The sequence below is a fragment of the Brienomyrus brachyistius genome, chromosome 5, assembly GCF_023856365.1.
Source record: "Brienomyrus brachyistius isolate T26 chromosome 5, BBRACH_0.4, whole genome shotgun sequence".
In the NCBI taxonomy this organism is placed as follows: domain Eukaryota; kingdom Metazoa; phylum Chordata; class Actinopteri; order Osteoglossiformes; family Mormyridae; genus Brienomyrus; species Brienomyrus brachyistius.
In genome coordinates, this window is record NC_064537.1 from 26564467 (window position 1) to 26585887 (window position 21421).

The 21421-nt window shown below is 44.1% G+C and overlaps 1 protein-coding gene across 1 annotated transcript in view; it reads right to left on the reverse strand.

Annotated features, from left to right (window-relative positions):
- sdk1b (sidekick cell adhesion molecule 1b) overlaps positions 1–21421 on the reverse strand; it is a 293033-nt gene that overhangs the window by 132629 nt on the left and 138983 nt on the right. The gene's annotated exons all lie outside the window — the stretch shown is intronic.

The following is a 21421-nucleotide window of genomic DNA, read 5'->3' on the forward strand; positions in this document are numbered from 1 at the left end:
GACCGGTTTCCTGGTCCCCATAATGGAAAACTATATTTTATAAAAACCAGTGACTGCTATGAAAAAACTAAAAATGCAAAAACTCTTGTATTTTGCTTGGTTACTTATGGTTATGGTTAGGGCAGGGTGGGGGTTAAGGTTGTCATAGTTAACGTTAGCATTTTTCCCATAGAAGTCAATGAGTGGGCCCCATAAGGATAGGTATACCCTACGTGTGTGTGTGTGTGTATGTATGTTTAGGAGTATTCCCAATTACCACTCACTGGCTTTTCGGAGTGGCAGAGCAACAATTAAGTAAGTAGCAGTAATTACCGCCTCTGGTCCAAATGTTGTGAATAGATTGTGAATAAACAGGTCTTGATAATCAACTCATTCTGCTTTTTTTTGACCGTGTTTCGCTGTGAGTTTCACAGCTTGATCTGCATCATGATACAAATGTTCAGCTGATTTGCTAGCATTTGTTCTGCCTTAACTGACTTTTGTGTGGGTGACCTGCACAGTACACCAACGTTCAATCGAATATATCCTGCAGTAGTACTGCTTAAATGTATGCCAGTTACATTCTGTTCAGTTCGTGATCGTGTGTGTGTGTGTGTGTGTGTGTGTGTGTGTGTGTGTGTGACAGCGAGGTGGGCGGACTGCACTGCATAGCTTTTAAGGTAACATCTACAATTTAGACACGTGTGAGGGATTATGCAGGACAGCCGATGTTGATCTATCCCATTTCCTGACCTCTTGTTTTTGAAATTAAGTGGATTTTTGGTACTTTTCTCAGTTTTGTGTTTGTATCCCACTAACAGAAGTCACCTTCAGGCAGTTGCAATAGAACGTCCACTCCAAGGTAGTCGGTCCTTTACACGCTCCGGGACCTGACCAGCCTTGCATGCAGCCTAGTTCATCCACAGTATCAAGAACAAGCTTTCTCAATGGAACAAACAGGGCAAAACCACTTTATATTACTGACAAAGGCGCTATTTTCCTTTATGCCTAAAATATGTGAAGTGGAACTAGAGTCATTAACTGATATTCCAAAAATGTGTTGACATGGTATTTTCCCATTGCTCATCTCCTGAATGTGACTTTTTGCTTCATAGATCCTTGAATATGAAATCGAGGGATGAAATGAGAGTCACTTGTATGTTTCTGGCTGGCTCTGTCAAAGGTTATTTGGTTTCACTGGGGAAAAATACTAATCCGGCATTTCAGCAGTAAGCGCAACAAAGGCTGACAATGTACAGTAGGCGTACCGCGGATTGTGAACAGCTATAAGTCACCATGTGCTTTGTTAGAACTCATTTCATAGGCTGACTCATAGCAATTAGTGCTCATTTAGTTCATAAAGAATAATAAAGATATGATCTAAGATAACCAATACTGTCAATTCATAGCTCCAAGCTCAGCACCAATGTAAAACTAAACAAAAAAAATATTTCAAAATATTAATTTTTATAAATTAAAACCAAATATTCAAACTTATTACGCTATTCATACATTTTAAGAGTGCCAAATCTTTAATTAATCCAGCAGGAATGCATAAAAATTACTTCCTTTCATTATATAAACTAAGCAGTATATTCAAGTTTGACTTCAACATATAATAGACAACCATACGGATAAATTTTGTATACATTTAAGAAAATTATCTATCTATCTATCTATCTATCTATCTATCTATCTATATATATATATATATATATATATATATATATATATATATATATATATATATATATATATATATATATATATATATATATATATATATATATGTGTGTGTGTGTTTGTGTGTGTGTGTGTGTGTGTGTGTGTGTACAAACTTAATAATATACTTAATAGTAATAAAGACCAAATGGATATCAGCAGGATAGGCTCCGGACCCCCCCGTGACCCAGTAGGATAAGCGGTTTGGAAAATGGATGGATGGATGAATGGATATCAGCAGTCACAGAAATAGCAGGACTGCACGCCAATAGCCGGTAAGAAGGAGAATTGATGGTCTCTCCTCTCCTGCCATGGGGCATCTATAATGAATATTCCCAATTGCTATCATCCGCGCTAAATAAGCACTTTCAGATTATTTTCAGATCTCCATACATCCATCATCCATCCATCCATCCATCCAACCAACCAATCAACCATCTCATTAGTTATCCTGCCCAGGGTATCAGGAAAAGTTTCCTTGGCATTTGGCATTGCTACTCTCTATCTTCACAATGGCTATGGTGCCAATACTTGTTGACCTCACTACAAGCTACAGAAGAAGCTAGCCAAGAACTGGAAAATTTGCCACCCTAACTGCTTATCTGATCTTTACGCTGAGATGTGCAGCCTGGCGATTCAGTGTAAAGAAAGAGCTCAAGTTGTCTGTAAGCATGCAAAGGTTTAAATATGATCCAAGGGGAGCGACGAAAAATAAAGAACAGAAATCCTCAGTAACTAGACCTTAAAGTTGGACTACAAACTAATGCAAATTACAGTATTGCACCATTACTGCAGATTACACCACGGCACGGCCACAAATGCAATGCTTTCTTTACTCGTATTTTTTTAAGAATAACTTTACCTAAGGATTTTGTTTTGCGGTATCTTTGAATTCATTGATTGAGACAAGTTTTGTATCATTTTCATTCTGATAAAAGTTCTTCAATATATACAAGAGCTCAACAAATGCAACAATGAATATATTTAAGGAAAGAAAATGGCTCAGAACAGAAATATATTACTTGATGCTGTCAGCACGACAACAATGTATTCCCCAGACAGCCTATCAGCCTCTGTCCCATCTAATCCCAACCCCTCCCACACCCTAACCCTTCATCTCTAGCCCCCCTAAATTTCACTGAACAATACAACCAGAGTATATTAAAAAATTACAAATTAAATGCAAAAACAAAAAGATCCATGGAATACTTTGTTCACAAAATGGCATCAGCAGCATCCCTATCCTTCCGCTATAGCCACCTAGTGCTGCTGTTTTTTTCTGGGTGATTCATCTCTGGTGTTAGATCTTCAGCTGTAGATTTTTATCCATATAATATTTTTGTGAAATGGTAAAAAGATCCATCAAAGATCAAATAGAGTAAAAAAACAAGTAGAGTTAGCCTGTTAACAAGGTCAAGAATCTTTTGCAGGTGCCCTTCTCTTTGCTGACACTACCTGTCCTTGTTTCCGTTTTGGTGAGATCTGCCACAAAATTTGTTCACGTACAGATCTTAACCTATGCTATGCTTGGAATTTTTGAAGAAAAAAAAAAAACCAATCAAATACTTTAACAGTTACTGTGTTCACAAGACCAAGCGTCTTCAAGAGCCTCCTTTTCCTTTTCCTGCTTTTGCTGCCACATAGCGCTGCCCCATTATTTTTTAGGAAATCTGTCGCAAAATGAATGCTGGCGTAAACCATCCATCCATATAATGTTTTGTAAAGCAACAATAAGATCCATCAAATACCTTTTGACTTATCACATTCACAAGGTCAAGTGCCATCTGCGATCACCCTTCCCTTTGCTGCCACTAAGCAGCATTACCTGTTTTGGTACAATCTGTCTCAAAATTTGATCAATTCCAGTTCACCCTCACAATTTGTCTACAAAGTCTAAAAAAGATCTTTAAATTAATTCTCCAGTTATCGCTTTAACAGGATCAAATGTCAAAACACTCCTTTTCTTTGCTACCACTATGCAGGGCTGCTTCAATTTTACTGTGATTTGTCTGAAAATATACGCATTTCCAGTTTGTCACCTGTACAACGCCTCTGCCTAGTTTGAAAGCAATCCGTCAAAATTTTTTGGCATTATCCTCTTAAATGAAAAAGTGTCTGAGGAGGTAGTACACCAGTCCCAAAACCATATATATTCCCTGTTCGGGGAATACAAAGTAGAGTGAAAACGGCAATTAGGGATTTAATAATAAAACACTAAAATCATGATTGTATGTAATGGAACCAATTTACAAATATATAAAGTGTTTATTTCTTATATTAGAGTCCCAAGGTGTGTGACTGCAATGTGTTTTATCCTATTAACCCTGTTACACATCTACACATCAGTGGACTGCAGTAATGGTTTGCTATGATGTGTAATATTTTTATATTTCAGGATATGTAATTTAATTAAATGCTGAATGTAATTTTAACTGGATGCTATACAGAAGCTGACCTTTAACTTTAATTATGATTTGTGTTCTTTGTTGATATGGTTTATCCATCACGGTACAGAATTAGCTCTTCTGTAGACCTACTTTCATGACTGTGGTACTAGTTTGGATGGCAGACTTAAGCAAATCATGGCACTGTGTTCCTACATGTACACCAGCCATTTCTGTCATTGGAGTGCATAGTGCATTTTCATTTTGAGATATGAAAATGCATTACCTCACTCCTTCTACTGCCCTTATGGGACACAAAAACAGAATATCTTATATACTCAAACGAGAATATTTTCTAACCCAAATGACAATTAAAGTGAATAATGTATTTCAGGACTAAAAATGTAACTTCGATGCTTAATATGTATGAATACAAAATATCTGAGTACACAGTGAGATCCTGCACTGAATAATGCAACACCCAGGGATGATTCGAAAACAGTGATGGCAAACTGACGGAAAAACAGACCAAAGGTCAGTGTCCCAGTTAAAAGTCTGCATTCATTAAATAAAGGGTAACGCAAGCAAATTTGTATTTTTAAATGTTATATTTGCTCCTTTAAATAGAGATACTGGAAACAACATGTCTTGTAGTATGACAGCTTACATTTACTGCCCCGATTTTTATGATATCACAAAAATATCTGAAAATTCAGGGAGAATCAGTCAGACGCTGCTCTACACCGAACGAAGCAGCACACGATAACCGCCGGCTCTGTGTATCAGCATGTTGTACCAGCGATTCATTCAAGCCACTGTGGCATGTGTTTAACTCAAACAGAGCTGGGATAATTTACCCTGGTCCCAATTAAATTACCCTCTGCTTTCAGGAGTCCTACAAAGGGAGGTGTCAGCAGCAAATGTACACACCGACAAACAATACCATCACGTGCTCATGCATCCATCTTCCCTGCTACTGGTCCAGGCAGGCAGTCCCCAGGTTAAGAACGTCAGGCTTGTGGACAGCTCCTACTTACGAATGGACTGCCATCATGCCTATTAGATTAAAAATTGCAGTAAATACGATGGTTCGTAATCACGAATTCACGTGCTACTTTGTGACGTTCATGACAACATTGCCCGGCTTCAGCAGTATGTCGGGGGCAGGTACAGTACAGTACCATAGGTCTATCTAGTTACTTTTATTATCACTGTAGCCTATAATAAGGCAGAAATACCCTGGACAGGATGTTAGTCCATCAAAGGACACATATATGATTCGGCTAACCGCTCATCTTTGGACTGTGGGAGGAATCGAGACTACCAGGACGAAACCCGCGAACAAAACCCAGGGAGAGTGCGTATGCTAACGACGAGCCTGGGTGGGGGAGCATGGCGACAAAGCTGCCCGCTGAGCCCCTCCACCGCCATCATACCGTCAGGCTGCTAAATATTTCCACGAGCGGTTACCGCCAGACTGTCACAACACTGTCCTCAATTTCAGAGAAGCTAACGCTGGTGAGTCGAGCAAATGAACAAATCAAATTTCACATTATATTTCATTCAAAGCAAGTCTTTATCTGTTGTTCTACACAGTTCCTAAATAACAGCTATTTAAGTAAACACAGTCCAAGCTTGGAAAGAAATAAACAACCATACATCTTACATCAATTTTCAACCAAACATACATCCAGTTTTCATGCCAAAACATTATGGTTTGTATTACTAAATCATACTTTGCGATTCCGATCCATACAAACGGAAGAGCTGCAATCACATTTCAAATAATCTTTGAAGCAAAAGAGTCACAGCACTGGGATAGAACAAACCATGCAATTTAGACATTGTCTGCTAAACATAAATTAGATTGATCGTCTCCACGGGCATGTAAGCAATCACCGACAGGGACCCTCATTGACAGCTGTTTATGATACCAGGCTGAAGAAAATCAATGTGTTTGAGCAGACAAGCGCGAGAGCCGGGCGATGTCTGCGCAGACGGCTGACATGAGCGCCATACACCGTCGGGCAGAATTAGCGGCTCCGCTAATGATCGATCTGTCAGCGAGACAGATAGTTAAAAGCCTGATTATCTCGCAATTAAGGCCGTTTCTGCTAAATCTCAGCCTTGGACATCTAGAATTGACAAAGAAAAGATGGGGATGTTTGTCCCTCTTGCAAAGACTTTGGTGAAAATAGTTTTTTTGTGTGATGGTTGGATGTTATGTTACATATAGGCATGTTAATGCAACATATCTAATATACTATGTAATAATTTAGGTAAAATTTTAGACATCATTGTGCAGAAATGTCAAAAACTGTCAGATATCCAAGAAAACAATGATGTTCTCATAACGGTTAAGGTACAAAGTTCATTCCGTTAAGCACACATTTCAACCCTTCTTAGCATTTAAGGAAAAGTTTGAGCACTTCAGCTCATTAAAGCCATTGTGCTGATGTCTATTAGAGACCCTCTCTGAGCCTCGTTGTACTAATGCAGCACTCAGTGTCGCTGAGAGCACCGAGATTTTTCCCTATATAATTACCTGCAGGCCTTTCGTGCTGAATATCAGAAGTGATGTGGAATACAGGAGAAATTTGAACTTCTCTACAAAAAGACAATGTGGACGAATTGCTAACGCAGGGGCCCCCAGACTGGCCCCAGCGCCCCTGAGAGGCGGAGAGGTCAGGCCCTGCGGGAAAGGCGAGGGTGAACGAAGCGGTGAGGCAGGGGATCTGGAGAAGAGCCCAGCATCAACGGGGAGGGGAGACAGCGGGTGTAAGGGATAATTATATGCAAGAATGTCAAACGCAATAAATTCAAAGGTGGCCAGGAAGGTGTGGCATAGCTTATCTGAGACTCCCAACTGCAGGGACTCTGGATCGAGGCCCAGAAAGTTCCCATAAAGGGCAAGCGCAAAGACGCTCATTTTGCAGCACAAGTGACTAATTGTACTCATAAGAGCACTACTGCAATACTTAAAGCTTGAATGAATGAATGAATGAATGCTGCATTTATATAGCACTTTTTCACAACAGCTAAAGTGCTTTACTGAAGCAATGGGGAGCCACTTCAACGAGCACCACTGCGTAGCACCCAAATGGATGATCCGATAGCAACCATTCTGCCCCAGTAGGCGCACCACAGAGTAGCTAAGGTGGTTAAGGGGCAGGAGAGAATTCACCAGTTAGATACAGGGGATGATTACGAGATTATCCGGTTTGAAAGCTCCACAGTGGGCAATTTAATCAGAGCATTGAGGTACCATCCCTATTCTTTCGAAAGGTGCCCGGAATCGTTTATGAGCTTGGAGAGTCAGGACCTCAGTTTTTACACCTTATCTAATGGACAGCAGCATTTTTACAGCACAGTGTCCCCGTCGTTGCAGTGGGGCATTGGGATCCACGCTGACTACAGGATGGCCACACCAACAAACAAGCTATAATCGTAGCTGGCACAGGTTAGCCTGGGAATATTGTATAAACAAGAGCTGGAAAAAAACGGACAAGCGTTATTAAAAAGATGACCCAAGATGGACACTAAAATGCTACCGAAAGCAACAGATGAATGATTACGACTCAATGAGGTAACTATAGAAACGTAAAGGTCTTCCTTTTAAGCAGAAAGTCCGTCCCCACGGTACTTAAGATGGCAATGCCTAATAAGCAGCAATTACCTCAGACTAACGTCTCAGACAAACAATAGATCACTAATTTTCAAGATATGGCAGAATGCTAAGAGGTCTGCATATGCTCTCATAGAGGCCGAGGATAAAAACAGAGCCACTAATGGAAAAATTGCCAGCACCCCCTAGGGCAACAGTAATGTGTTTATAAATTTGCTCGTTTACAAATATGCCTGGAAATAACAGGTTATTTTGCAAAAGGCCCCATTAAGAATATCTGCTAAAAATAAGCACATGTACAGTATTAGCAGCTCAGCAGGATGCATACACTGAAAATAAAGACGTGGCTTTTTCATAATCACTTACATACCTGGTGATTCATACCCAATGTATGAACATCTCTGACAGGTGCTGTGTGACTGGAGTTAAACACGATTAGAAAAACTGTTTTCCTGTCACGTTTCGTACATCTGAAAACCAGGGTAAAAGTTTGACAAACTCTAAGATGCACTTTCTCATTCATTCTGTAGCTAGCTGCTTCATGTTAACTTACAGAAAGGACTAATTTATTCTAGTATATTCTGAACTAATATAATATTACAGAAGAATTATCTGCGATATAAGTAAACAATTGCAAAAGATGCGTTTTTCTTGTTATCTTCCAGTACCCAAACTATTTTGATTTACAGAGTAAACCCTTAGACTTTAAGTGACTTCAGTGGAAATACTGAAAAAATACTGAACATTATTTATTATTTTCAGAATTAAACCTAGCTGTAAAAGCTATCTCGTGCTTTCCTTTAGTAATATATTTTCTCGTTCCCTGCTGTAATCTATGGTGCTGCACTGCCAGCAAAGGATTCTGATAGGATCTCCACGTGACACGGGGGAGTTCATAGTCGACATGGGCTTTGAAGAGTCTCTTTTCAGGGACGGGCAGAAGTAGTGGGGAAACAGGGTAACAAAAGGCCTTCAGAATAAAGAAATGTGAAATTGGCATTTCGGGGGGGGCGGGGGGGTGGCAAAAAAACAACAACGAAAAAAATCGCCATTTCAAAGGTGGAAAGAAAAAAAAAATTATGGCAAAGTGCATGAGTGCCTCCCATGGCAGGTCTGACATGAAAGAGGGTGACTGTGAAAATAAAATGGGTTACGGGTGCAAAGGGACGATCACCCACATCCCGAGACCGGTAGGGGAGTCTTACCAAAAAATACATTTTATGGAAACAGTCAACAAAATGCTATAAGATCATTAACAGCGATTTGCTGTTAAATGCTACCTTTCATTTCTACACTAAGTGGGAAAGATCTGGGATTTATACAAACAGCAGGACTTAAATTCATTCAGTGATTCAGAGAAACAGGCATTTAGTGGAGTGTCTTTTCTGGGCAGAGTTAGATTTTTATCACCTGCACGTGATTAGATAATCGGTGTCTATAATTCAGATGCTACGATATTCTACTCATTTAATTAAAAATGTGAGTCTTGTGCCAGATACTAAACCAGCTATTTCAGACATCCACTTAGCGTTAGCACTAGCCAACAAGAAGTCTTTTTCACAAATGCACCAAGTCTGGCAGGTCGTCTGTCTTGGGTCTTTATGAAACACACACACACGCAAACTCATGAGGAAGCAGGGGGCAGCCAAATCTGTGCACAGATGATAAATTATTTTTAAAATCCGGATTCATTTTTTAAAAGCCAGATAACATGTATACAGTAAAAAAAATAACAAAATGGCACAAATCCAGGAGACCAAAAACATGCCTGTTTACATTTTTAGGTCCAGATGGTATCATTCTGGGTTATGAAAGCACTAAGACCTTAACTGGCTTCGCAATATAGGTAGCAAACAATGATGAGGGCTTTAAGAAGACCTTCCACCAGATGAAATGTTCATATTGGCCTTGGTGCATCTCGGGTTTGGGGTAAACAGACAGACAGACAGACAGACAGAGACAGACAAACACACAAGTTCTATAGGCCCAGTCATAAAGAGACCAAACCGCCAGAAGGTGACTCCTCAACAAATTCAGGTAAAAGTCCACATAGCAAGGCGGCACTCGAGTCAGACTGGGTCTTTCCTGGGGATCTGATATGCAGCGTTTACAGACCAACAGACACTCCTACTTGTGCAGAGATTTTATTTCTGGTGTGAAACAGCATTAGCTCTCTAGGTCTGTAGGGGACACAAACATATGCATGTTTTTTTTTTCCCCTGTAAAGCAGAGTAACAGCATGACCTGCAAAGCAGCGAAGCTTCGCCGTACCCAGCGTCCCACACGCTGATCCCGGCGGCGCTGCACGCGCATCGTGACCGCCGCTCGCATTCCCGCTCTGCCTGCCTGCTGCTCTGCATAAAATTTGCATGGGAGTTACACGAGAGCATCGTCAATAGGTTTCAAAGACGACTGTGAAATTAAAATGGACAAAAGCTGTAAACGTATTTCAGCCTGATAAAAATAGACAGGATGTGCATCTTTGAAATTAATGGTGGGGGGGGGGAGGGGTGGTATAGGAGAAGCCCAGGGAAGCTGCCTGCTGACGGAACGCGCTCCAGTTCGGATTAGATGCATGTGACAACATTCATGAGGAGCTGAGTCCCTGTGCATTTACAGCACTAATATCAGCTGATCCCACTGCTTACAGCTGAATCCAGGGCACAATTACATCACGTCGATAAATATACTTTTTGGCAGCCCAGAAAGTTGCCCCTTTCGTTGCAGACAAATACATGGACTCCTTTCTGCGATCTGCTGCTGGTCTTGCCTGTACGGCTTGAAAAGACAATCAGATTTGCTGTTTTACCGTTGGGTGGATCATCTGCCTATAAACATTAACAGCACTTTTAGAGAAGAAAAAGAAGCATGGGCACCTGAGGAATGCTTTAACCACCAAGCAAAGAAATGATCATTTGTGGACCATTTAACCAGAAACAAAAAGACTGCTGTGGCAGCATCCATCCATCCATCCATCCATCCAGGACAGGTTCACTGAGGGCCTGGGATAAAGCCAGCACAGGACACAAGGCAGATGCACCCAGAATAGAATGTCGGTCCATTGCACCAAACACACACACACACACACATACCAGGTAAACATCTTTATGGGGAGTTTTTGCATTTTTAGTTATTTCATTGCAGTCACAGATTTTTATTAAATTGAGTTTACCACAGGGACGACTTGGCTTGGATATGGTGGCTGTGACGCTATCTCAGGCAAAACGGGTATTCATCACGCTGTAGGGACATTGTGTCCCCATAGGTAAGGTTTACCCACTCACATACACACACACACAACACACACTCATATAACGAGCAATTCAGAAACACCAATTATCCCACACAAGACAGGGAAAGCGTGCAAACCAGACACTCACACAGCAGCGGCACGATTCAAGAGGTTCGAGGCAATAGAGGCACCTACTGAGCCACTGTAAAGCCTAAGGCATCGATGAAATGTGTCATTTCTGCAGGATAATTAAATGGGTCATTTATAAACTGTACCAATCAGTTAATGACTGGGTATTAAATACAAGAGCATTTCCCAGCCTTTTAATAAATATGCCTCTTTTGAGGGGAAACTCCATATAGCGAATACACTGATCAGCCATATCATTAAAACCACGGACAGGTGAAGTGAATAACATTGATTACCTCATGACAATGGCACCTGCCAAGGGTGCCATTATATATTACATAAGTGAACAGTCAGTTCTTGAATGTGATGTGCTAGAAGTAGGAAAAATGGACAAGCGTAAGGATCTGAGCGACTTTGACAAGGGCCAAACTGTGATGGCTTGATGACTGGATCAGAGCATCTCCAAAATGGCAGGTCTTGTGGAGTGTTCTGGGTATGCAGTGCTCAATACCTACCAAAAGTGGTCAGAAGAAGGGCAACTGGTGAACCAGTGACAAGGTCATGGGCTGCGCATGGGGTAAAAGAAAAGGCTAGTCTGTCTGGTCCGATCCCATAGGAGAGCTACCATAGCACAAAGTTAATTCTGGCTATGATAGAAAGGTGTAAGAGCACAGAGTGCATCGCAAGCTTGCTGTATAATGGGACTGGTCAGAGTGCCCAGGCTGACCCCCGTCTTCTGTCGAGAGTGCCCTCAAGGGGCACGTGAGCTTCAGAAGTGGACCATGGAGCAATGGAAGAAGGTGGCCTGGTCTGATGAGGTATATATTCTGTTACATCATGTGGACAACTGGGTTCGTGTCCGTCGTTTACATGGGGAAGAGATGGCACCAGGATCCACTATGGGAAGAAGGTAAGCTGACAGAGGCAGTGTGATGTTCTGCTGGGGAACCTTGGGTTCTGGCATTGACGTGGATGGTATTTTGACACGTGCCTCCTACCTAAAGACTGTTGCAGCCCAAGTGCACCCCTTCATGACAATGGAAATCTCCAATGACAGTGGCCACTTTCAGCAGGATAATACATCCTGCCAGACTGCAGAAATTGTTCAGGAATGGTTCGAGGAATATCGAGTTGACTCGGCCCCCAAATTCCCCAGATCTCAAACTTACTGAGTATCTGTGGGATGTGCTGGACAAACAAGTCCAAACCATGGAGGCCCCACCTCACAACTTACAGGACTTACAGAATCTGCCGCTAACATCTTGGTGCCAGATACCATCAAAAATTCTTGGGTCTTGTGGAGTCTATGCCTCGATGGGTCAGAGCTGTGTTGATGGCACGAGGGAGACCTACACAGTAAGCCAGGCGATGTTATTGTTGTGGCTGATTGGTGTATATCACCAAAGAGGATCATGTTGTTCAAAGTGGCCAGATTTACAGAAATGCAGAGGATGTGATTGTTTAAAGTTGACGCACTCAAATCAGATCACTTTAGATAATCCCGGCTCTCAAGCCCCCTTTGTGAATTAGCACCCAGGTGACTAATGACAATGACAAAAACAGGCTATTCCTGGAAGATTTTTTCTCACTTCATCTTGTTAATGGGCCGGTTATTTTTCTTCTCGTCTCAGAGGGCAGAGTAATCAGTGCCCCCTCCCCACTGTACCCCGTCAGGCCTCGGGAGAGACAGGGCTGTGCCCCGGCCCCTACATCCGGCCTGGGCGTTTCTATGTGTCAGGATCGGAGAGCTTCATCTCGCAATTTGAAGTGGATCGGTTGTCAGTTGGCCCAGACGCTGCTGTTACTCTACAACCCGAGGAGAGCACAGGGTCTTCGGCGCGTCTCGCTGCATGACATCAATGTAAGGCGTTACATTAAAGGCCTCTCTGTTACTACTGATGCATGAGTCCCACTGGGTGAAGTGAGACAGGCGATATACACAAAGATGGCTGAAATCATCCCATTGGAGACCCTAACGTAACAGTATAGGGTCACGCCGGCGCTGATGACCCTGTCGAATTGTGTCACGTGAAACCCATTCGACTTGGGCGCAAAAACAGAGCCAGTAAAAAATTACCAGCGATATCCCTGAAGGTGTCACAAAGAGGACAGCGTTTGCCGCTCGCCAAGAATACAAAAGGCACATAACAGCCAGAACTCCTGCAGACATCGTCAGAACTTTCTGGAAAGCCTTTAGCCATACTGACCACGTACTTCGTCGCACTGAACCGACACAGCCACCTCCACAGAGCTGTTCAATAAACTGACAGAAGAATGTTAAATCAAATTCACCCCACAATAAGATTTCATTCATCAGGAGTCCACCGAATTTGCCCACCCCCGCCTCCGTGCCCCCAAGAGGGATTCAACCTTCTCTGACAAAAACGCTGTTTTCAGGGAAACATATATTCATCCTCCAGGCTCTGGACGGCTTGTTGTTGTTTGTCATTCGCAGAGCAGTGATTTACCACTATGAAATAAGATCGTTTTTATAAGGGACTCTTTCCACCTTTCTGCTGAGGTAACTTGTTGGCCGGCTTTGGCAAACAATGTTACCGGTTAGTGATTTCCGGCAAATAAACGTTCGGCTACAGATCCACCTCCTACACACGCTCCTGCAATTAGGCCCGTTTGTCAGTCATGCTGTCGGGCGGATAATTTTTGCCCGTGGAGACCATCACACCTCACGCCGTGTAGATGCATGACCAATAGGCCAGGGAGGAGGAGTTTCTGAAGGTCACCTGTATTGTTGTCCTTCTGCTTGAGGTCTCCTTCGGTCCACACTGTGGCTTAATTATGTGTCTTTGTTTTTCCCCTTACAGAGGCGCTGGAACCGCCAGGCCAGGGAACCTCCGGTTCGCTTTCCTGCACAGCGCCGAGGTCTGTACTCAATAATGCTGCCCTCGGACGTGTAAATGGTGCGGCAGGACGCCGCAGTCGCTCGGCATGCCGGCTCCTTTCGCGGCTGATTGTAACTTGCCGGAGTCGCGCCGCCTTCGTAACAGACGTGCGACGGCAGCCCTTAGCTATTAACTAGGTGCCCCCTGAGTCCACCGGGTCCCGGCAATCATTTAATGAGTGCAAATTTAAGAAACCGCTGGCGAGAGAATTTCCTTAGCGGGGGCCAGCGCTGCGGAAACCTGTTTACAGGAGTCTGAAGAAAGCCCTTCCCCTGTGCTAACTACAGTCACACGGACTGCCCCAGGACACCTTCTCCCGTGGTGACAATAGGCTAATTTATTTAAGAGCGAGGGTAGCAGAGGAAGATGAATGTGAACAGAGACCTACAGGGAGCGCAGACCCTCCCTGTGGACACAAGGAATGACTGATGAGGGCTCTCTGTAATTTACTTCCTAAAGGGGCCATCAGAGTCACCCAGGACTTTAAAATGGGCAACATAGAAATGACTTCTTGGGACTAAATAGCGAAAAAACCTTCTGGGATAGAAGAAACCTTCTGCAGGGGTAAAGAGACGGGTGCGAGTTGCCCTTCTCCAGCATAAGTCCTTCAATGGACAAGACCATGCTGACCATGCTGACCCCCAGGTGTTTGGCAGTTAAGGAAACCAGACTGGAGAGCAAACACAGGCCAGAGGCTGAAATACAGCGAGGCAAGATGTGGCTGTAAAAGCACTTTCCCCTAAGGTGAAGAGCAGGACTAATAAAATGTGCTTTAAGTGGACAGCAGAGGGACATTTCATGTAGCAGACTCCCCTCATCCCTTCCCCCCAACCACATCTGATGCTATCTGCGCCTTGTAGCTCTGTGACTGGAACATCCCAGTGATGCCCATCAGGGATGAACACAGATCGATTCACGCCAGGTATCTGGCTTCCAGGAGGAACGGGAGACACTCGCTCCAGCCAAGAAGAGGATACTGGGAGGGCTTTATGGAGAGCGTGCCAGCCAGATAGAAATGATTCCACATGTCAGCTTTCCCCAGCTCTCCCCGGCGATGCCGCCGCGTCTGGGAAGCCGGCAGAATGCGGCTCCTGGGAGGTGTCGCGAATGTGAAAAGCCGGCGCAGTGCTCGCTCTGACGGATCCTGTCACCTTCACGTGCCGTAAACAGATCGCCAAAACATGGCCGCACCGGAGCAGGTGTTCCAACCAAAACAGCGAGACGCTAATCAGCCGCGCCGCGCCAGCTGAACAAAGCAGCGTTTATCTTCCTGCGGAGCAGACGATATGTACGCGTAAATGTCTGGAGCTAGCTGTCGAGTTCCTTATGTTTACAACATCGAGTACATTCGGTCCTTCACCTCAAATCTTAAACGGCTGCTGCAAAACACTGAAGAATGTAAAGTATGAGTGTGAGAGATTTAGCTCACACGCATGAATCGGTGCATCAGAGGAGAGGGGAGTTTGGTGGGTTACCAGCATGTAGGTCAGGGCACAACGGGCAAAGTGAAGGGAGTCAGAGAGTCAGAGAGAGACGGTTTCCATAACAAACCCATGCAGATACACAGTCCTATGATATCAAATGTTGCTATGTACAGCTGAGCGGGACAGCGGGTCCCCAGGCTGACAGCAGTCTGCCCTCGAAGAAACCAACTGTGGGTAACGAAGCAACATTTTTGGTCGCTGTCATTCTTGTTTTTTAACTGGACCATGTGGCTGTAAAGGCACTTGTTGCTAGGCTTGGAAGAAATTTGGAAAACAGACAGAAGAATGTTCATTTTAAAGACTAAAGAACAATTTAAAAAAGGATTGATTTTGGCAGTGGATTAGTAAATGTTTAAAAAAGAGTTTGATTGAGAAAAAGTAATTTACATGATGTTTATAGGAAAGACAGCACAGAATGTAATAAAGAACCCAGCTGTAAATGTTTTCTTGGCTAAACTAAATAAAAAAAATCAGCAAAAAGCTTTTCTGAGCTCTTAAACTCAATCTTAACAACATTGCTGATATTAGAGTAGAAATTAAAAGTCAGTAAAAACTGCATATACAGAGGTACAACGATCCACAGCAACAAAGAAACTGCATATTCCAGTGCAAAATGAACTTCACAATCACAAAAATAAATGAATAAAGCATATTGCCACCTATATTACAGAAAGTAGCAGGGATCCGCCAATCCGTCGTGGAAGCACTTATGGAGTGCAGGGTCACAGTGGACCTGGAACATGTCCCAGGAAGCACAGGATGCCTCTAATACATGTCATATATATATTATATGACTCAAAGAATCCTTTTCTCATTCCATTACGGCTGGAGAGATTTGATACGACGTGCGAAGCAGGTGCCGTACGGGAGAATCACGGGGCTGCCCGTCCAGCCCGCTCTGCTGGCGGGTCACAGGAAGCGATTCTGACAGAAAACACAAAACGGCAGATTCGGCAACAGAAGCATGTCGGCCGACAAATCTCCGGGATTTATTAGAAAATGTCATGGAAACCCGTGACTCGATTAGAGCATATGAAATGTTATCCTGGGATTTTTTTAAAAAGCCTCTGATAAAGTGCCACATAAGCGAGTCATGCTGTGGAGATTAAAGGAGCCATTTAACAATGGATTTACACCAGGCTCCGAACGAGTAGGAAGAAGCCATGCCATTCAGGAGCCCTGTAAGGGGGGGGGCCATCCGCCCGCCTGCCCGCCCCCTCCTGTTATGCCCTCAGCCTCCATGCCTACGAAGGGCTTGGGGCAAACGGCTGCATTTACTGACGATGCTGACAGGGATTATAAGGAAACCTTTAATGTGGAAAAAGTTTTTCACACAACAGGGGAGCGGAGCGATTTCAGCTTTGTTAGGATCAAAACATTCTACCAAGTCAGCACAAAAAGCCTAATTAAGCGTCAAGAGATAAAAGTATAGTGTGTTCTTCCAGAGAGCGGGGCAGGTCACAGGGACGACTCGACTTGGATATGCTGGTGGCTTTGACTACCTCAGGCGAACACCACCCTCATCTCAATGAGGGCAACGGGGGGGGGGGGGGGGTCAGGAGAGCTGGGCACTATCACGTCAGACGCAGCGATGGATGCTGTCCCGATTACAGGCAAATAGGGCTTGGGGTGGGCAGCTTGTTACTCAGATGCCCCATTTCAAGACTGGGCTAAATGTTTGCACTATGAAAATTCCATTGAATCATCATGGAGGTTAGACACAGGCCTTTGTAATGAAGACTGAAATGACCATTTCAAGGCAGAATCTGATTGTTGTGCCACTGAACTTGGTACTTTACTTGAACTGATCCAATAAAAAATATGTAAAAATGCAAAAACGATACAAGGGCTAGCTAAGCAATAAAACAAAACAGTAATAATAATTTTTAAAAATAATAACGCTAAATACCTGTCTGTTCTAATAGTCAAGAGTCTTTGTACTGAACACCAAAGCATCTGAATCACGTCATTTCCCCCATTACACACACACTATGCAATTAAAATGATCAACCTGCCATAAAAGAGGGTCATGTGACACTCAGGCATTGTCAGTGCTATCCTTGGGGGGGGGGGGTCCCTAGGGCAGGCGGCATCGGAAAAGCAAGAGAGAGAGGAAGGTGGATCGAAACAGGTCATGCGAATAAAAACGTCGGTAACTGTGAGTGACGGCCCCGCAGTGCTCACTCAGGAGAAATCGCATCTGCTCCGAAAGTTCAGGCCCAGGTTACCAATTCTGATAATGCCGGCAGGGACCCTCCTACCCGGCTCTCATCTTTTTCCCCTCGGCTCTCTGGAAGGAAATCTGCTGCACTCGTATATCATTTTTCTTCATTTGACAACCACCTTTTTAACGTGAGGAGAAGTCAATTAGCTTCTCCGTAACAGATGGCTCAACAAAGCTTATTAGCCTATATCTATGAGGAAAAATAGGTTACTGTCATAATCCCCAGGTAAATTTTTCCAGGTTCATTTGAAAGATCCACTCAAGTGCCAAAGTATCGGCAAAAAAACTGAAGTTAGACAGCCTGTCCACGTCTTCGCACTGTATTAATTATAACCCATATCTGACGCCAGCTTTAGTTTCAAAAAAGGATTTCAACTTATCATTTTAAGTCGGAAATCACAACTACACTACAGCCCATCAGGCTAGGTGTGTTCCCACTTGAAAAAAAATCATACCTTAGTGTCAAATATGCATTAGTGAAAGATAACACTCAGCTGTCTCGTAAATGGCAATATCATTAAAGATCCTTCAGTGAACGATTCAGTCTGGGTTTTAAAAGTGGACAATTCCAGACCTTGATGTTTTTAGCAATTTTCAGCCTCTTAGGCGCAATCAGACAAAAACCACAGCCAACGCTGCCAATCGCATAAATGACGCGACCAAAAACACAAACTTCACACAGGCATTTTCAAACATCTCTACGCCTATAGAAGCGCAGTGACAGCCTTTTCACAGCGTGATCACGCGTGACGCCACTGTAAGTGGCCATAGTGCTCGGAGCTGGCAAGAGAATCTCAGCTTAAAATCTTTGGGAAGATGACCTACCCCCACCCCCGGCCCACCCCCGGCCCCCAACAGCTCAACTTATAATAATTACAGCCAGAGTATCTGCCTGCTGAAGCCAGGAAGTGGACGTCCCCTCTGAAAACACAGTGGAAGTTTGCCCCCGAACATAATTAATTCATAATTAAAATCAGTTTACATAACTTTGAATAATCCTTAGTCTCTGTAGAGATACTGACATTTGAATTAAGTGAAATCTCTTGTACATGAAGTGGTTTACTGATTACCACAGAGTGACTCCTTCACATAAACAATGTTTTATTTCAAACGAGGCAAATTTGCAGTGGCACGCAAAGGATGAAGTGAAATTCATCAGCAGTTTTGTTTGAAACAGACAAAAGATCACTGCACACAGGAATAACAAACGATCCAAACACTGTTCACAATATACTCAAATGATTCAGACAACTGGCTTATCAAAATCATGTCAACTAAGAACGTAATTAACAGAACCATCTGAAAGCTCTTGTTAATACTTGTAAACCAGCGGGAACCGTCCTTGTGTCCAACTTCCCACCGCTTATCCGGTACTGGGTCGTGGTGCCAACGGAAACCAGCACAAGCAGCACACTGGCAGAGACGCGGCTGATTTTAAACGACAGTGGGCCGACGGTAGGTAAGTGGGCGGAGAGCCACTGCCTGCCTCACGGCATGGCGTCAGCTGCGTGCGTCGCATGACACATGCGACGAGTCCCGCCGTCAGGGAGTTGGGGCCACTTCTACAGTGATCTTTGTCGGATCAATAGGTCCATAAAGCATATCATGACGATCATCATCACAGGGCCCTCTGGGGACGTAAGCAGCCATCTGGCCCGTGTCTCACTGGACACAGATTAATACACTGCGTCGAGCATAATCCAGGAAACGCAGCAAGCCGACAGGAGAGCGCCTGTTCCAGAACCGCGCTTCTGCCACTCACCCTGAGGGTGGAGCTCACATCTACAGGGTCGTGTACTGTTGGGGGAGGTCATGTGACCCCCCCGCAATGTGCGACGGGAGCGACGGGCTCCAGCTTCCATCACACGGCTGAAGCAGTGGCTAAGCACAGACCCACAACCAGTGAAATTAATTCAAAGTCAAGTCTGCCGCGTTTATCGGCCTCACAAAACAATTAAGTGCGGGAGCCGTCATGTGGAAGGCTGAGACTGATCGCTGCTCATTCACCTTACTCTGAAATGCCTATTGATCCCATGCAGCACAATCGCTCACTTTTAATCTAGGCGTCTGCAGGGGCCGCTCATTTCATCACCCTGTATAACTCATAAAGTACAGCACATTCCCCCGAAGTCCTGCAGCCAAGCCGTCTCTGGACCCTCGCGTTTATCTGGCTGAGCTCCTCGCACTGTTTCTCTTTTGCAGCAAAACCCAATTAAGGATGTGACATCACGTCCAGGCGCGCGGTAATGCGCTGCCGAGCAAAAATGATGGAATCGCTTCCCCTCATCTCCGGCTGCCCCTTCTGTGGTTTCACTGCTAGGCTGAGCACCGCGTGCCTGGATCACCACCCTGCGTATCTTCCACGGTTCCTTTTAAGAGGGACCCAATTCTCGTGCTCGCTAAGGTTCCGTGAAAAGCACTTGAGGCTTGCATCAAACCTGAAGTAAGATGACCGCTGGATTTAGGCTGCCTTACGAGTGACCTCTGGCAAACTAACCACCCCCTACCACTCCATCCTGGAAGGAATGTTGAGAGAAGGCAGTTTACCACCACTCAAATCATGCTTTTTCCATGGGGCCCCCTGTTGGCCACAAACAGTCACTTCACTAAATATTAAATAAACACGTTCATTTAAGAGATGCATGTATTTGAGACTCATTGAAACATCTGCAGAGGCCTCGAGGTAACTGGGGTTTGAGAAATAAACTCGCCGCCTAGGGAGAGTCGCTGCCTTTTCATCAGGGCATTAATTGTCAAAAGAGGAGTAACTGAAGTAGCCAAATCGAGACCCAGGTGCTACTTTAATTCACACTTGTGGGAGTCAGACTTAAATGCACTAGAAGCAGACAGTCATCCCACAGTAGAGAAATGAGGTCTTCTGTCTAAATACTCCTCGCTTCCCCCAATATGGCTAAGGCTCCCTCCCTTTTATCGGTCTGTAAAGAGTGATGTCGGCTCATGAGGGATTTCTCTATTCGAGTCAGATACTTTGAGGCAAACCGAAATTTCCTGCGGAATCAGACTGCATTATCTAGGCCTACTGTCAGCCACGTTTAAACAAGCCGTACCATTATGCTTATCTACTTCCAACTTGACCTTGACTTCACTTAACAAGAGCCGCGTGATTATGATCTGCAATTATGTATCTTAAAAGACAGATAATCTGAGTGTGTTTTTCTGACAGACACACTGCCCTACACTATTCCAGTGCAATACTATTCTTGGCAGAGTGGAGGTGATCTAATCAGCCTCTCGGGGAGACTTGTCTCTACCAAAGGAAAATCGAGGAAGCCCTTCTGATTGGTCCGCGTTGCAGTGTGTACACATTCTTGTATTCCCAGAGCTCTGGCCATCTGCTTTCCCTGGACATGCCCCTCACCACCGAGGAATCCGCCGCTCCGTTTCAGTCACCTGTCGGCTTACGTGGAGCTGGCAAATTCGCCACCAAGAACCCTTACACCCCCCGCCCCTCCTCCACCCTCAGCTTTTTAGAGACCTTCTAACCCTATCAATATTTACATTAGCCCCTTGTAATATGGTATAATTTCAACTTCCCCTTCCCAACAAATTCTCAGACGTGTGTGTGTGTGTCTCTCTCTCTCTCTCTATTTATATATGCACATTTTTGTTTTCCGGATCAATAGAAAACCGTCCCAGGGACAGTGAGGAGAGCCAAGCTGTTAAGTAGCCTACATAGGAATAGGGACTGATTCCAGCCATCTCAGAGTGACGCAGCCCTCAG